A 19,111-nucleotide genomic window follows, 5' to 3' on the forward strand; every position below is an offset into this window, starting at 1 on the left:
TCCGCTGAACTCATTCAATTCTTAAAGAGTGTGAAGATATATTGGATTCCAAATGACTGAGGCATATTCTAACTTTGAACGTACTAAGGAATTATACAAAATTTTTCTGGTCTTTAAAATCCTTCGCATATCGTCGTAAGAAAGCTAAGTTGGTATAAGCTTTTGGTATAAGAAAGTTAACATGATTAGCAAAGGTAAAAGACGAATCAAAAATTACGCCAAGATCACGAAACTCATCAACTGAGGCAAGCGTTACGTTTGAGATCGAATACACGGTCGAAAGGATATCCATTGACTTAGTAAACGTTATGTGGCAGCATTTACTGATGTTGAGTCGCAGGTTATTTTGTGAAGCCCAATCGTTGATAGCATTCAGATCTTCCTGCAGACGCAAAGCATCAGAAATACTGGTGATCTTACGGAAGAGTTTTAAATCGTCTGCATAAAGTAAATAATTAGAATATTTTAGGCAAGAGCCAACATCATTAATAAAAATTATGAATAAAATAGGACCAAGGATGCTACCTTGTGGTACACCGGAAGTTGCTCAGAATTTGTAGGACTTAGTTTTCTCGATTTCAACAAAATATATCCTATTTTCTAGGTAAGACTTCAGTCACAACAGAAAACTTGAATGAAAGCCCATGTTTTCAAGTTTCGACAAAAGTAGTTTATGCGAAACTGTGTCAAAAGCCTTGGAAAAATCTATATACATATATGGTGTCAACTTGACATCCATCCTTGAACGCTGAGACACAAAACTGGGAAAAAACCGCTAGATTTGTGACAGTCGAGTGCCCTGCAATAAAACCATGCTGACATGGATCGATTATTTTATTGATAGCGAATGATAACTTGTCCTTAACTACATTTTCAAAAAGTTGGGAACAGGTCGACAATTTAGATATTGGCCTGTAATTCCTTACATCATTTTTATTGCCTGACTTCAAGATTGGGGTGACGCTTTGCATTTTTCGAGACGTAGTCACCAATATCACTTGCATTTACGGTAGGCTTAAACGACGACAAATGCAACCATTTCAGATGAACAGCTAAATTAAGGTTAGCATTAGAGTTACCACCTACCACAATAGTGGGCGATTTGCTAAGAATATTTTTATTATTATCACTAGATTTTGTATCGACTGATATCTGATGGCCAGACACATTTGAGTTACTTCCTACCATAATAGTAGCCGATTTACTACGAAAATGTTTATTATTGTCACTAGATTTTGTAGCAACTGATACCTGATGACCAGAATGTGCGATATCGAAATACATAGGTATGTTAGGAACAGGTGTAGCAGAATTCTTGCTAGCTATACTAGTTGATTCAGTAGCAGCATTCCCAGACGTCGGCAGCAGGCTCGGATCCGCGTTCGGAACGTTAATGGAATTCGTTTTTGTAGAAAAAAAAGGTTTCCATGCATCATTACATGAACTAAATGTAGACAAATCCACAGTAGCACACTGAATATATGATACAGTCGGGCTTTTATTCCCAATATCATTTGTTGGTGTTATAGTTATTGGAGCCGTGTCAACTATGGAACTAGCTTTGCTTGATGACATTTCTTCATTAAGAGGGCTGCCTGTTTTATTTTAGCAACCGCATCAAATTGCGAAGTAGTTTTAAGAGTTCCGCTAGATTGCTTAGTATTTGATTTGGCAGCCAAAAACTTGCCATTGACATTGTCATTGTTTTTAGTTACTAGATGCTTTGTTTTTGCAGACTTTTTTTTGTTTATTACTGTTCACAGCATTTGCAAGAGTTGATTTGAGTTCATTAGTAAAGGCAGCAACAACACTGTGCAGATCTTTCAGTTCAGCACTCAGCATAGAAATTGCATCATTCTTACCATCAATTTCGGATTATAAAGAATCACACTTTTGTGAAATTTGAGAGTTCTCGTATTTGAGAGCATCAACTGCTGAGAGTATACGGCTGTTTTCACTGCGTAGATCGGCAATGCCTTTAATGATGTCGCTTAGATTATCAATGCACTCCATATTATCGGCAACGGTAGCGGGGAGAGCCATTGGTGGCGGAGTTCGCATAGACGGGCGACGCACAACTGAACATACTTTACAAAAAAACGATTTATTTGATGCGGTGAGAAAATCAAGATCGTCCACTGACAAGTTGACACACTTCAGATGATAGAGGTCATTGCTCTTAGCACACAGCACATTCGGTTGGCCTCTCTCAACCCTACGCCCACACTCACAGGGCATTACGAATAAATTTTATTAATAATGTGGCAAAGTTTATTATACTATATTCATTTGACCATTTAAAAACTTCCAGAGAAGTCACTGTTTTAATATAGTAACAGTCACAAACCATCAAACTTGTAAGAATAGCAAGAAAAAGACACACAACCACGGAGGTGGGAATAACACGTCAGTTTCGTACGACTTCTGTTTATGACTTCTGTTTATGATTGCATTATATAATGGTTTTTGTTATTGATATTAGAGAAAAATTGCAAAGTTTACAAACGGCGATGGTTACTAGGACATGTTTCTGAATTTCACTTCTTCATCAGATAGCTTCTCGGGAGCTGAGTATGAACTCGAATCTCCAATATTCATACTACATACTAGAGTAAAGGCAGAAGCCTTAACCCACTCAGCCATACGAATGCCCCGCTGCTCGCTTTGCAATTGGTCTCTAAGAATTGCCTTTTTTTGCTATTCCTTTTTATTCACTATTTAGGCACATACACTCTGTATGTTGACTTGAAGATAAAGTAAGGATGCGAAGGAAAAGGTGATGGCGTCGCAAGCCGGGGAAGAGGAAATGGCTAATAGCGATGAACTGGACGCGGATAGCTATGACAGTGTGCAGTCAGTGCGCTCGGTAAAGGAGCGGCATAATAGCCCGGGCAAAGAATTAATGTCAGAACGGGAACAACGTGAGAGGGAGCTTAAGGGAAGCCACTCAAAATATCGGGCTGCCATAGGAACTTGAGCCCAGTGGTTCACCCAACCAACGACGAGAGCGATCGCTTGGCATGGGCCTGTGAAACAGTGGAAGAATGTCGAAGACAATTCAGAGACGAAAGCTTTGCTGCGAACAACCCTCAATTTTCCAACCGCATCCAAGAGGAAGAAGCTCCTAGAGGCAAGAGGCAGCGATCGGCTGAACTTGACAAGCCTGCCTTTAAGAGGCAGAAGGGGGAGGGTAAACGCCTCAGTCCAAGAACCAGGAGGCGAATAGCCGGAATGAGAGGAACCAAACCTCAAAGTCTGCAAAGCGGATAGAAGAGGGAAATATATACGTGAAAGCCATGTACCTCAAAAGTGGTAACACAGGAAGAGGAAGGCAATAATGGCTTGAGAAACAAAGACACAAGTGTTAATAAGCTAAAGGCAAATAACAATCAGACTCAGCTTACTCGATGATACTAAACGGAGTTAACGCTGAGACTCCGGTTTTCTACGAGAAGAAGATGAGCGAATTTGCGAAGCAGTCCTTGACTGTGGCACTAATAGATTGCAGCGTCCCGATTGGGCATATGTCATCCGAAAGGTGGAGATACGTAGAAGGGAAGCTGATCAGTATCATGTGCAAATTAATGCATAATGAACCGAACAGACCGTTACCAGCCTACGAAACAGCTGGATTGCACAATGGGGTTAAACTGATGACCTGCTCCAATAACGCTACTTTAGAATGGCTGCAGAGAGTTGTTCCAGACCTTCAAAAACAAGGAGACACAAGGTTGAAGGTGGTGGATAGAGCACTTATCCCCACGATACCAAAGGCCAAGCTTTGCATACCCCGAGTGTTAGAGGAAGACACGCTTAGCATGCTGCAGCGGCAGAATCCGAACATACCAACATGGGATTGGAAGGGACTCATCGTATCTCGACTCGTGGAGGGGTTCCAGTTTGGGAAAATGTCCTGGGGCGCATATAGTATATTTATGCGCCTTAAAAAGAGGAGTACTCAGGACAATAACCTCAATACGCTAAAATCAAGGGAGGCGGAAAAGGACCTCGAGAACATGAAAGTAGCGGCAAATGACGGGGCAAGGGCGCAGTGGCAGACGTGCACGAGCAAACCAATGGTGCTGAGAACCTTAACAAAACCCAAAACATGCTAAAAGCAGAAAAGGTGGAAAAGGACCACGAGGACCTGGAAGTAGCAGAAAAAGACAAGGATACAAGTATTGGCGGCCACCGTGGTGTGATGGTAGCGTGCTCCGCCTACCACACGGAATGCCCTGGGTTCACACAAAGCAACATCAAAATTTTAGAAATAAGGTTTTTCAATTAGAAGAAAATTTTTCTAAACGGGGTGGCCTCTCGGCAGTGTTTGGCAAGCACTCCGAGTGTATTTCTGCCATGAAAAGCTCTCAGTGAAAACTCATCTGCCTCGCAGATGCCGTTCGGTGTCGGCATAAAAGAAGTAGGTCCCGTCCCGCCAATTTGTAGGAAAAATTAAAAAGGAGCACGACGCAAATTGGAAGAGAAGCTCGGCCTTAAATCTCTTCGGAGGTTATCGCGCCTTACATTTATTTTTTTTTATAAGCGTAGAGGCGGAGGTATTGGAAGTGGACAAACAGCTCAATGATGCTGCGAGTCTAACAAAAACAAGTACCAAAATTGAACGATTATAGAATGGCTAAGTATAATCTTTAAGGGTTGCATAAAACTGAACCACGTGCCGCAATCTTGGAGAACGGCTCGAGTAGTCTTCATACCGAAAGCGGGAAAAGCCAGTCATGTGCACCCGAAAGACTACAGGCCTATTAGTTTGACATATTATCTACTCAAAACCCTAGAGAGATTAATAGATGTGTATTTAAAATCAAAAATGAACGAGGAATTATTCTGTTCAGCACAACATGCTTACACCAAAGGCAAGTCAGTCGATATTGCATTGCATAGGGTGGTTATGAATATAGAGAATATATGGAAGAAGAGATACGCTTTGGAAAAGATAAAGAAACGCTGCTAACCACGTACAAAACAACAACTTTGGTCGCCTGGTCACTAAACACCTACTGGAAAAGGCTGCAGGCCTGTCAGCTAGCTTCTCGGGAGCTGAGTATTGAACTCGAATCTCCAACATTCATACTTCACACTGGTGTATGGCCATATGAATGCCCCGCTGCTCGCTTTGCAATTGGTCTCTAAGAATTGCCTTTTTGTTGCTATTCCTTTTGATTCACTATTTAGGCACATACACTCTGTATGTTGTTAAATCCTAATTGTGTGGAAGGTTTTAGGCGCACTTTGAAAGCTTGGGAACATTTGTTTAGATTTTTACAGTATTTGTTTTCAATACTTCCACTGTTACTATTATATCAATGTTATCATATATATTTAATTAGCCAGACTTGCTCATATTGCTTTATGCAATGGTTTTTATTATTGATATTAGAGGAAAATAGATGTGTATTTAAAATCAAAAATGAACGAGGAATTATTCTGTTCAGCACAACATGCTTACACCAAAGGCAAGTCAGTCGATATTGCATTGCATAGGGTGGTTATGAATATAGAGAATATATGGAAGAAGAGATACGCTTTGGAAAAGATAAAGAAACGCTGCTAACCACGTACAAAACAACAACTTTGGTCGCCTGGTCACTAAACACCTACTGGAAAAGGCTGCAGGCCTGTCAGCTAGCTTCTCGGAAGCTGAGTATTGAACTCGAATCTCCAACATTCATGCTTCATGCTAGTGTAAAGGCAAATGCCTTTAACCACTCAGCCATATGAATGCCCCGCTGCTCGCTTTGCAATTGGTATATAATAATTGCCTTTTTGTTGCTATTCCTTTTTATTCACTGTTTAGGCACATTCACACTGTATGTTGTTAAATCCTAATTGTGTGGAAGGTTTTAGGCGCACTTTGAAAGCTTAGGAACATTTGTTTAGATTTTGACAGTATTTGTTTTTAATACTTCCACTGTTACTATTATATCAATGTTATCATATGTATTTAATTAGCGAGACTTGCTGATATTGCTTTATGCAATGGTTTTTATTATTGATATTAGAGGAAAATTGCAAAGTTTACAAACGGCCTATGGTTACTAGGACATATTTCTGAATTTCACTCCTTCATCAGCTAGCTGCTCGGAAGCTGAGTATTGAACTCGAATCTCCAACATTCATGCTTCAATCTAGTGTAAAGGCAAATGCCTTTAACCACTCAGCCATATGAATGCCCCGCTGCTCGCTTTGCAATTGGTATATAAGGATTGCCTTTTTGCTGCTATTCCTTTTTATTCACTATTTAGGCACATGCACTCTGTATGTTTTTTAATCCGAATTGTGTGGAAGGTTTTAGGCGCACTTTGAAAGCTTAGTAACATTTGTTTGGATTTTTACAGTATTTGTTTTTAATACATCCACTACTACTATTATATCATATATTTTTTCGTTAATCTTTATGCCTAAAAAATTCTGGTAACGGCTTATAGTTATTATATTTCTAAACGTATACTAAAATCTACTCCGATCGTAGTAAAATTCAAAGGCAGTTATGTATGATAGACAACCCTTTAAATTATGCATGCCGAACTTCTCAGAATAAGGGAAAACGTCAACGGGATGAGAACACCTGAATATTCATTTCATTATGGTTTTTTAGAGGTTTAAAATGTTTTTATTTTTAAGTCAAGTATTGACGGCTCTGTCTAGAATGTCTCTGCTATATTGAAATGCTGTCATTGCTTTCCAATTTATTAAATATAAAATACGAAGCTTTGAGTAGCGTATTTACAATGATATATCCAATGCATGACCTTATGTTTTGTTTGTGGAGTTTAAAATTTAATATACTTGTTTGCAAATGCATTTGCACAAAATCCTGAACTCCCTTATTTTAATTGCTGAGTGTTTTTATACAAAACAGAGCATTCATATTTATTTTATTCTGTTTGCCTACAATATATGAAAATGTTTAGTATTATAAAAACGGGTTCCAAATTAAAATTTAGTTATAGTATTAAAATTTTTAGAAGAGATACAGAAAAGACCCTCTACTGTAAAATGTGTCTTTAGGGCTCACGATTAATTCGGAAAACTGCTTCGATATACAAAAATTGAGTTAATACAAGACATACATTTATCAAAATTTATTTTTCCAAAGTATTAATACCAGTAGTGTATTTTGTGAAGATGTTCGTAATGTTTTGCGTATTTCCTCTATCGAAATATTTAGCATATTACTCCTATTTGCATGGAATTACCACCACTTATCAAAAAAATATGTAAGTAAAGAATTAATAACATAATAACATGCTCATGTATGTGTGCAAAGGGGCAAAGCTTTGATGCACTTAACTGATACGTACCTAAATGAGCCCTAGTTACTTCGGCCAAATAAAATGTGTTGGCTATAGCTGGGAAATATTTACGCAGCCATGGGCCAACGAATGTGTGATAGAGGCAGAAATATACATATAAACCTCGAATTGTACAACTCTTATCTGTCCTGTTAACATTTATATACATACATATGGATGATTATTGCTGTGATAGGCGTATAATCTGAGTGTATTTGGGGTGGTTTTTGTGTTGTGATTGGATTGGATGTTGATCAGCCAATCATTTGTTTTTAACTCCTGCAAATGCATTACAGAGGCAGGACAAATAAAACCGTGCGATGTGAGAAGACGTTGATATGTTTTTTTGTAAATGCTTGAATAAAGAAGCTTTAAAATACTTATAGAATGAAAGAAAAACAATAAATTATTATACAAGTTCGCAGACCAACCAACAAACATAGTGTCCTTAATAGACAAACTTATTCGAGGGCTATCCAGAAGCAATTTGAGAAGCACTCGTCAGTGCTGTTCAGACCTCTTGTTTCATTTGACGGATTCGTGTCGAGTGGATATTCATAATAATTCTTCTTCTTCTATGTGCCTAATACAACAATTATTTTACACGAAAACTGTCTGTACCGTTATAAAGATGCTCGGCTATTTTATGTTGTAAATGGCATATACTTAATCATATTGATTAACACGTTTTATCATAAAACAGAAAATCAAATATCTACTAATCAAAAGAGCTTATAAATTCAAAAAACGTCCTCATTGGTGAAATTTTGATTCTTTGACATAAATAATATAAGAAGAAAGTGAACGTGTTGTGAAGTTTTGCGAGTTCATAATAAACTGGAGTAGAGAAACTGAAAAGTCTCATTCAAAGTCCGTGGATATAGGTACTACAAGCAATATCCATTGAGTGGGGACTTTGAGAAGTCAGGTCTATAAGGTAAACCTGTTTTTATTTGTTTTCTACGAGCACTCAATGGAAAATCGTTTAGTTGGGCTTTGAATTGCTCTCTTTATTAATTTTCAACGCCAATATTTTTTTTACAGAGGAACGAGAACTAAAAACTAATGTTAATTAAAAAAAGAGATGAAAAACTAAACATCCACTTCCGCACAAGCCTTAGTTTCTTTAATAACCATTCCTTGTATTCCTGAATATTAAATAGCAAAAACAAATTCAATTCCTCATTTAAGAACGAAACTAATAAAATAATTTAAAAAAATGATTAAGTTAAACGGTTTTATTGAAAACAATACTTACATGAAGTATTAATGATACTAAAAGCTAGAAAATAATTAGGTATGTCCTAGGTACTAGTACTAGTCATGACACTCCTCATCAGTCTAGGGCGTTGATCAGACAATTAAATAAAAGCATTGGGCGCGTGAAATTTCTAAAAATGGGAGGAGTATCATAACCGGATTAAGGTTCAGTTGGTCTTATATATGACTATCAATAGAAATTTGATGCGTCCAACGCTTTTATTTAATTGTCTGATCAACGCCCTAGATTGATGAGGAGTGTGATGACTAGTACTTAGGACCTACCTAATTATTTTCTAGCTTTTATTATTATTATTACTTCATATTAAAATTTTTTTTTTTTTAATTATTTTAGTTTCAAGTTTTTAGTCTTTATTTAATTGCCTATTATTTCTCATTCTATTTAGTTCATTTAGTAACTCATTATTACAAGGACTCTTTCCTGACAATTTGTTACAATCTAAGTCCTCAATACATAATCCTTCCAAAGACTTTACTCGACTCTGCGCCACGAACGCTTGTCCCTTCTCGAACTCCAAAGTATTTTGATGTCACTTCTACAGGACTGTATGTAATATTTGTTCCAAATATGAGCCTAATCGGAGCACAAATACATTTTTTTAAATATCTTGATACCTGGGCCACATATAGGCGATTTTTTTTCATAGGTCGCTTTCTATTCATGTATGTATTATGTGTTCCAAATAAGAGCCAAATAGGACCACAAATATGATTTTTTGAATATCTCGATGCTCGCGCCACCTAGCGGCGATTTTTTTAATAGGTCTTCTTTTCTCTTATGTATTAAGTGTTCCAAATATGTGCCAAATCGAACTAAAAATACGGTTTTTTTGAATATCTCGATTGTGCCACCTAGAGGCGATTTTTTTCATAGGCCGCTTTCTATTCATGTATGTATTATGTGTTCCAAATATGAACCAAATCGGATAACAAATACGATTTTTTGATTATCTCGATCCTCGCGCCACATAGCGGCAATTTTTTCATAGGTCTCCGTCTATTCTTGTATGTATTATGTGTTCCAAATATGATCCAAATCGGACCACAAACACCATTTTTTGAATATCTCGATCCTTGCGCCACCTAGAGGCGATTTTTTTCATAGGTCGCTTTCTATGCATGTATATTAGGCCGATTCGATTTGTGGGGAGGCAAAAAAATCGCCCATTGCTCTGGGAAAATCATATTCTAGGGATCAAAATAAGAAACTTTGCCGAAGGAACCATACCTCTAAAACGAATTCTGATGCCCCCCCCCCCCCCATTTGGGTCGTAGGGGCAAATTTTGAAAAATCCCACTTTGAAATGCCTATGTTTTTTCTTTTTAGAGTTTATTTTTCTCATTAGAAATTTATTTAGTCAGAACATATGTAAATGAAAAAATGAATTTAACTTAGTAATAGAAAAGAAATTAAAAAAAATTATTAGAAATTAGCGTGTTTACAACCCCCTTTTGAAACCAAGGCATCACTGTGATGCATTTGCATGTCGTAAACATAGTTGTGTGGGTTTTTTATTCAACCGTTTTAAAAAATGAAGGTATCCCTGTGACACAATTGCAGATCGTAAAATTGCTTGTGTTGTTTTTTTTAAGTCACCACAAGACACAGCAGGTAGAATTAAAATTGCCCCTACCCAAAAGTTCGACCCAAAGGGGGGGACATCAAAATTCGTTTTAGAGGTATGGTTCCTTCGGCAAAGTTTCTTATTTTGATCCCTAGAATACGATTTACACAGAGCAATGAGCGATTTTTAAATCGACCCGCCCTAATGTATACATTATGTGTTCCAAATATGAACCAAATCGTAGCACAAAGATTTTTTGAATATCTCGATCCTTGCGCCACCTAGCGGCAATTTTTTTCATAGGTCTCTTTCTATTCTTGTATGTATTATGTGTTACAAATACACAAATACGATTTTTTTGAATATATCGATCCACCATAGGTCGCTTTCTATTCATGTATGTATTATATGTTCCAAATATGAACCAAATCGGACGACAAATACGATTTTTTGAAATATTTCGATCCATGCGCCACCTATCGGATAACTGCATTGTCATCGGGTTCTAAACTATATTCCAAGTTTCAAGCTTGTAGCTTATCGGGAAATTACTTATGTAAATTTCAATTACAAAATTCGTGCCAACCAGTATGTCAAGTCAAGCTAAATAAAACCGTTTAAAAAATACGTACGATTTGTCTCGTACCAACCCTGAAACTGTTAGTAGTAGTAGTAACATTGCCATAGCAAAGTTATAAATGGCTGATACTAACCATAACATATAAATCCAGATAAAGATAACCCAAAAAAGGATATAAATATATGAAATAACTTTCACAATTGTACATGCTCCTGTATGCACTATACACTTACCATAAGAAGCTGTTTGTTCGATAACATACATTTTTGCTGCTCATCTGAACTTAAGCGGCCGAAGTGGCAGGGTTAAACTCTAGCCAACTGTTGTTAAAACTGGCACTGAAAAACCGGGCATTAATCTTTTCAGATGAGCTATCTTGATATCGCTATCAGTGGCCTTTAGCGGCCGTCCTCTTCCAGAACGAGGGAATAAAGTCACTATTTTCATATATCTGTTTTATCTAGAATTTATTTAAGGATAATTCATTACTATTACTTTTATTCAAATTCGTTGCTTTTACGAAATATGACATGGAATTGCTCTTTCTCGTCTTAAAATTTCACCCAATGAGCTAAGGAATCATCATTGTTCACAGCAAGAATTAAAAGAATCGTTAGATAGCTGTAGTGATTGCAGAAACGCCGTTAAAAGGAAAACATTTTTGTGGTTTTTTTTATCGTAAGGGTGTGTACGTATAATGATGTTCCAATATAATTAATTAGCGTACCTGGCAGACGTTCACCTGCCATGTATTTGAAAAGTGGACTTCCCTTCTCTCTATTACTCTATAAATCATTGAATAGACTCCGCCTTTATCTCCAGTCCCTTTTCATTCTAATTCTCCCTCTCACCCCAAGCACATTCCCGTTTCCACTCCTACTCTCATTCCCATTCCCACTCTTACTCCCTCTTCCACGCTCTCTCGCTTCCATCTAAATTACTTTAAATATGGAATATATAAACAAAATATTGGATAAACCTTCAAAAAATTAAATTCACATTATTCACACTCCACTTTCAATCACTTCCCCACTTCCACTGCTTCTACCTATTCTACCTAACTTACCTCATATATAGAATATGTATGTATGAGATGTGTTCAAAAAGTATGGCGAATTCTGTGTTTTTTCAAAAATTATTTATTCATGAATATCTATTTTGTCCCCTTCAAAGTAATCCCCATGAGATATTATACACTTGTGCCAACGGTTTTCCCAATCTTCGAAGCACTTCAAAAAATCATTTTTTTATCTTGTTCAGTTCCTCCTTCGATGGCGTCTTTATCTTGTCGGTCATAGCGTAGCGTCGTCCTTTCATGGGCCTCTTCAGGTTAGGTAACAAGAAAAAGTCACACGGGACCATATCTGGGGAACACGGTGGCTGCGGCATAATTAGTGTGTTGTTTTTGGCCAAAAAGTGGCGTCGAAATTGAGCAATTTTGGTACAAATTTCGCGGCGGCCCATCTCAAGCCCAAATCATTGATAAAAATCGAATGGCACGAGCCAATCGATATGTCTAGGTCCTCCGCAACTTCCCGAACGGCGATTCGACGATTGGCTAATACCATTTTCTTCACTTCACCAATTTCTTTCGTCTGTTGTTGTAGTGCTCGGGCGTCCGGCACGCTCTTCGTCGTTCACATTTTCTCGGCCTTCTAAGTACATTTTATACCACCGATAAACGTTGCTTCGGTCCAAGGTAGCTTCTACGTATGACACAGTCAACATTCGGAATGCATCCACGCACTCAATTTCGTTTTTCACATAAACTTTGATAGAGGTTCTTTGATCCATTTTTTGTTTTTAATAGGTAAACATCGAAGACGAGCCAAAAGACGTGCAAGCAAAGCAGCTGTCGACAATTAAGTGAACATTCAAAATAGCCGGCATAAGTGAGAGACAGGAGTACCAACATAACGTCACAAAAAAAAAAAACAAATTCGAATATACGTAACACGCGAAACTTCAAAATTCGCGATACTTTGTGAACACACCTCTATATCAAATCTTGTAATTACGTAGGCATTGTGAATTAAGAATTTTTTTCCACTTTCACTCTCACTCCTACTACTACTTCCACGACCTCTACTTCTCCCTCATAAATTACTCCGTACATAGAATCTACATATATACAAAATATTGCATACCCTCTTGAAATACTTACGGAATTAAATTATTTGTTTTACTCGCACTCGCATTCCCCCTGCCATTCGCGATTCCACTCCCAAGCCTTCTACCTCTTCCACCTGAATACATGAGGTATTTAGAACTTATAGAATAATAGAATTTATATATTAAGTATTATATTCGCCCTTAAAATAATTACAAAGATAAAGCGAATTTAAATTGTTGTTTTACTTATACTCCGACTTTCATTCCCATTTTCACTTCCACTCTCACCAAAGAGTATATATTTGTTAAGAGGCGTCACTCGATACTTTTGTTGTTGCCAAAGCAAATTACTCGATGTTTTCTCAAGTAGTCGTTGGTTTTTTTTGTCAGATATATTTATAAAAACGCCTTCTATACATTTTCGTAGGGTATTTGTGTTTATTTTATTGATTGTATTAAATTAATTAATTAATTCTCTTTCCAAAAATCGTAATTATGCAAAGTCACTTTACCGCATAAATATATTGGATTCAGTTAAAAAAAAACTAAACAAAACTTCCTTGAGAATCACATTCGACATGACAGGGTTGCTTTGGCAACAACAAAGTATCGAGTGACGCCTCTTAACAAATATATGTTCTTTGCCCTCACTTTCACTTTTATTCATTCTACACTTACGGTCAAAAAAAAGCCGACGAAAATTTATTCTGTGTTACATCGTTTCTACGGTCATTAGAGCTACATAACGTAACTTTTTAGTTATTGTGGTTAACTCATTAGGTGGAATCTTAAGGCGAGAAACCTAGAAAGTCCCTAGCAGTTTTCGTAAAAGCAACAATATTTCATAAAAGTATTAGTTTTGTCTTAGACGAAAAAATTTATATAATTGTTTACGAAGGACAAATCACGCAAAATATCGAAATAGTAGGTGGAGTACATTACAATGAATTATCCTTAAAAAAATTATGGCGAAATATATTAAATAGGTGACTTTATCGTCTCATTTTCAAAGTGGAGGACCACGAAAGGCCACTGGACGCGTTGATAGGAACATCGTCATCATGGATCTTCTGAATACATTTAAAAATGCTCCAGAAACTTCCGCGGAATTGAAGGATAATATAAACATGAAAACTACAATCGCAACGGTACAGTGTCTCTTGAGAAAAAATAATTTAATGACCCATGGTTAGAAAAAACCCGATTCTCACCACAAAAAAGCCATCCCGCACGCTAAGCTGGTGTTACGAAAACATAAATTGGACAGGGGACGACTGACTACGATTAATATTTTCTTATGAGTGCAAAATAAATTTTATTCAGGTAAGGTTCGCGATCGTAGTAAGTCCCAAATATACAGGAAGATTGAGTCACAACTACTTTAAGGTAATTGTGAAGGATTCTCCGTATATAATGATGTGGTACGCAATAGCAACCGTGGAAGTTGCTTAGATTTTGTTAATGGAGAGTATTTTTTTTAAACGGTTTTATTTAGGTTGACTTGACTGCACGGCTGCACTGCCGGCCGTTGTGAACGAATTTTGTAATTAAAATTTAAGTAACTTCCCGATAAGCTACAAGCTTGAAACTTGGAATATAGTTCAGAACCCGATGACAATGCAATAATAAAAACAAAAATATCGCCGCTAGGTGGCGCAAGGATCGAGATATTCAAAAAAATCGTATTTGTTGTCCGATTTGGCTCATATTTGTAACACATAATACATACAAGAATAGAAAGCGACCTATGAAAAAATCCCCGCTAGGTGGCGCAAGGATCGAAATATTCACAAAAATCTTATTGGTGGACCGATTTGGCTCATATTTGGAACACATAATACATACAAGAGTAGAGAGAGACCTATGAAAAAAATCGCCGCTAGGTGGTGCAAGGATCGATATATTGAAAAAAATCGTTTTTGTGATCCGATTTGGCTCATATTTGGAACACATAATACATACAAGAATAGAAAGCGACCTATGAAAAAATCGCCTATAGGTGGCTCAAGGATCGAGATATTCACAAAAATCGTATTTGTGGTCCGATTTGGCTCATATTAGAAACACATAATACATACAAGAATAGAAAGCGACCCATGAAAGTGAGTCGCCGCTAGGTGGCGCAAGGATCGAGATATTCCCAAAAATCGTATTTTTGTTCCGATTTGGCTCATATTTGGAATACATAATACATACAAGAATAGAAAGCGACCTAATAAAAAAATATCGCCTCTATATGAAAAATCGTATTTGTGGTCCGATTTGGCTCATATTGGAACACATAATACATACAAGAATAGAAAGCGACCTATGAAAAAAATCGCCTATAGGTGGCGCAAGGATCGAGATATTCACAAAAATCGTATTTGTGGTCCGATTTGGCTCATATTTGAAACACATAATACATACAAGAATATAAAGCGACCCATGAAAGTGAGTCGCCGCTAGGTGGCGCAAGGATCGAGATATTCGCAAAAATCGTATTTTTGTTCCGATTTGGCTCATATTTGGAACACATAATACATACATGAATAGAAAGCGACCTATGATGTCCGATTTGGCTCATATTTGGAACAAATATTACATACAGTCAGGGCCGTAGAGAGAAAATCCGGGCCTGGTACTAAACAATTTACGGGCCCCTATAAAAATCCACTAAAACATTTGATTAATATGAATTGTTCATGGATTACATCACAATATTTACTATTTATACTATTTTATTGTAACGTAGAAATAAAATTCTCTTTTAACAGCCACATATTATTTCAAATAATCTTTTCTAGTTATGTGGTAACATTTTAGTACATTTCTGATAAATATAGTGATGATTATAAATTTTACTTATTCAATATAGAAAGTTCGGATATCAAAGAGTGGCTTTTCTTGCTTTTTTCCCTACAAAGTTTTTTATAATAAACTCACTCTTGAGATGAACACGATTTATTAAATGGACGCTGAAAGAACCTTCTGCACTAGCTACAGTAACAGGTATAGAGCAAAAGATACGTAAAGCAACACCAATATTTTGGGGAAAATTCTATACAGATTTTGAACATAGATGGCATTTAGCAATTCCAATGGTGACCGACCTTTATCAAAATTTGCTTCGTAAATGCGTTTCAAGTGAATTACTTCTCATTCTAAACTCTGAGAAACGTCCGACTTGTATTTGTCGACAAATTTTGCAGCGCTCGCCCGAACCGTAGATTCATCTCTGTATTCAAATTACCACAAAAAGGAAAAAGTCTCGTTAAAATTTCGCATAGCTGCAAATCGTTCGGTAATACCATTGATTACCGAATCAACGATCACCAAGAATGTATTGTTTTTAAAATCAGACTCTGGATCATCCGTAATCATCTCATTTCCATTATCTTCAAAACTTTTTTTGGGTTTTCTCTTTCGAATGTCCGGAAACTTTGGCGAGATGTTCAATTGAATAACCACTGTCAGAGGCGGCGTAAGGCGTGGGCGGTGTGGGCCACCGCCCACGGCCTCGCGGTGATAAGGGCCTCGCGGCCCACAACGAACTTATAATTGAAAAAGTATGAAAAATACCTAAGAACACGACACAAGGCTGTTCTTATAATAAGCTAGCTGACTCCTTAGGCGTTTTTCTGCGTAATTGTACCTTTAAAACTTTTAACTAAAAAAAGGACCTCTGGTAATTTTTTAAAGAAACCGATCTTAATTTTGCTTAGTCCGAAGAAGATGATTTTATGGAAATTATCGAAAAGAAACTTGAGATGTGTGGACTTTTTCTGCTTTTCGCTTTATAGAATGTCAAATCTCCCACCATCTTTGTATAAAACTTTAGAATTTAAATTAATGCCATTAACGCCTCACTTAAAATAAATTTTTAACTTAAAGATATTCCAATCTTCGGCGCCACAAATTTATGTTTATGAAATAATCAATATTTCTGTTAAAATCAATTATTTCGAAATCTCATCCCTTACGTTTCTGACAATTCGTTTATATTTAGTCCGGCAACATTAGTTGGCGTTAAGCTGCTGTAGCGGGGAGTCCCCTTTAGGAGAAAGAGTATTGCTCGGGACTTCCCCTTATTAAAAAAGCATTGTGTATCAAAACAAGTGCATATGATATGTTACCTCTCAAATTTGACGCATAGCCATTTCCAATGAAAGTACAAATCGCGTTTAGACGGAGTCTTGCTCGTTTCTTTAAATAAATAATAGCGTCACATATTTCTAAAACTATAACAAGTGTTTAAAAAGTTGAGATAGGTAAGAAACTGTTGTGTGATTGAAAATTGAGGTTATTATTTTTTTATATCTTTTATTTGTTGTGCTAGAATCCGCCTAATTTTACGGGTACAATATTGGCACTTTCTTCATAATTTATCAATCATGTCAGGCTTAATTACCAAGAGAGATAGAGATAAAGGGAGAAAATGGGAGTCTGGTTCAGCAAAAAGAAAAAGAAGAGCGGAAAGAGCTGTATCAAACCATGTTTTAAGTTCAGGTATGATGAAGTTTCTCAGTCGAGCTGAATCTAGTAGTACTGAGTCAATTGAATCGCTTGCTTCCACTTCTCAACAACATGTGTCTGTATCTGACAATTCGGAAATTACTCCAGATGCACCGAATATTGATACCGAACGACGGGAATCGGAAAAAGAAATAGATTGCCAATCAAAATCTTATGCTGAAATTTCTATGTTGCCCTTAAGTAGTGCAAGTACCAATCAAAAGAGCACGATTGAAATAAGTTCGCCATCTGCTAGTAGAGCCAGTGATGTAGTGGAGCAATCATTTGCCAGTTTTGATGCGGGATTGTGGATGTTTCCCATGACGGATGCTAAGCGTCATGATATAGTTCAAAGCGGTCCCACACAGCAGTTAAATCATCCTGATGAACATTATCATCAAGATGATGATCATAGACACTTTTCCAATTTTCATTTCTCAAGAAAACAAAATAATGGTGAAACTCAGCATCGGCGGTGGTTGGTATATTCAAGCTCTAAAAATAAAGTTTTCTGTTTTCCATGCAGACTTTTTAGCAATTCACAAACTCAAATGGTACAGGAAGGGTGTTGTGATTGGAAACACTTGGGTGATGTTTTGCGCAGGCATGAAAATACTAAAGAACATATGTTATATATGTTCCAATGGATAACATTAGAGAAGGGAATAAAGCACGAAAAAACATTAGACCAAGAAAACGAAAGACGAATTCTTGAATCTCAAAAACATTGGTACAACTTGTTTGAGAGATTAATTGATATCATAAACTTCTTAGCCTCTCATAATTTGGCATTTAGAGGTCCCATAGAATCTCTCAAAACTGACGAAAACACTAAGAATTCTAGTAACTTTATAGACTTATTTAAATTGATAGCTAAATATGATCCTACGTTACAAGAACACTTAAACCGCATTAATAATAAACAACTTACACACCACTATCTAAGCCATGATTGATTACATTAATGTCAAACACAGTTACCTGTGAAGTGATTGGTAGGATAAAAGAGGCAAAATATTATTCTATTTTACTCGACTGCACTAGAGATTCTAGTAGAGTTGAACAGATGTCGGTTATTTTAAGATATTGTAATACATTAACTGGAACCATAGAAGAAAACTTTATCGGATTTCTTGCTGTCACCGAAACGACTGGAGAATATTTGGCTAATGCAATACTGGGAGAGCTAGAAAAAAATGGCTTAGATATTCAAAACTGTCGTGGCCAAGGATACGACAATGCTGCTAATATGGTAGGCATAAATAGTGGAGTTAAAACTCGAATTCTAAATATAAATCCCAGGGCATTTTTCACACCTTGCGGTTGTCATAGCTGGAATCTGTTGTTGGTAGACGCAGCCAATTCTTCGTTGGCAGCAAAAACATTTTTTGGTTTTCTTCAGAAGATTTTTTTGCTTTTTTCAAGTTCCAGCAAACGCTGGAAAATAATCAAAGATAAATTAAAGCTTACGATGAAGCCTTTATCAGACACAAGGTGGGAAAGCAGAATCCAGGCGGTGAAGGCTGTATTATTGCAATTTGATGATGTTGTTGAATGTATAGAATACTTAAAATGCCAAAAGGAACAATCGGACACACTCAGTGATTGCGATTCCATTTTGAACGAAATGTTCAGTTTGGAATTTATCGTATCATTACATATCTGGTATGAGTTATTAACTCGTGTCAATACCATTAGCAAATTATGGCAATCTGTACAAGTCCATTTAAGCATTACTCTTGAACATTTGCGTACATTTTGTGACT

At 36.7% G+C, this 19,111-nt stretch overlaps 1 protein-coding gene across 12 annotated transcripts in view; it reads left to right on the plus strand.

The window, feature by feature from the left end:
- The first annotated feature begins 7,829 nt into the window (after positions 1-7,829).
- Positions 7,830-19,111, plus strand: part of scro (scarecrow) — a 1,102,402-nt gene continuing 1,091,120 nt past the window's right edge. For all 12 annotated transcript variants that reach the window (XM_067760136.1, XM_067760130.1, XM_067760134.1 and 9 more), the window contains exon 1: positions 7,830-8,250. The gene's annotated coding sequence lies outside the window, so the exon portion shown is untranslated. The remainder of the gene's footprint in view (positions 8,251-19,111) is intronic.

The sequence above is a fragment of the Eurosta solidaginis genome, chromosome 1, assembly GCF_040869045.1.
Source record: "Eurosta solidaginis isolate ZX-2024a chromosome 1, ASM4086904v1, whole genome shotgun sequence".
Taxonomy (NCBI): domain Eukaryota; kingdom Metazoa; phylum Arthropoda; class Insecta; order Diptera; family Tephritidae; genus Eurosta; species Eurosta solidaginis.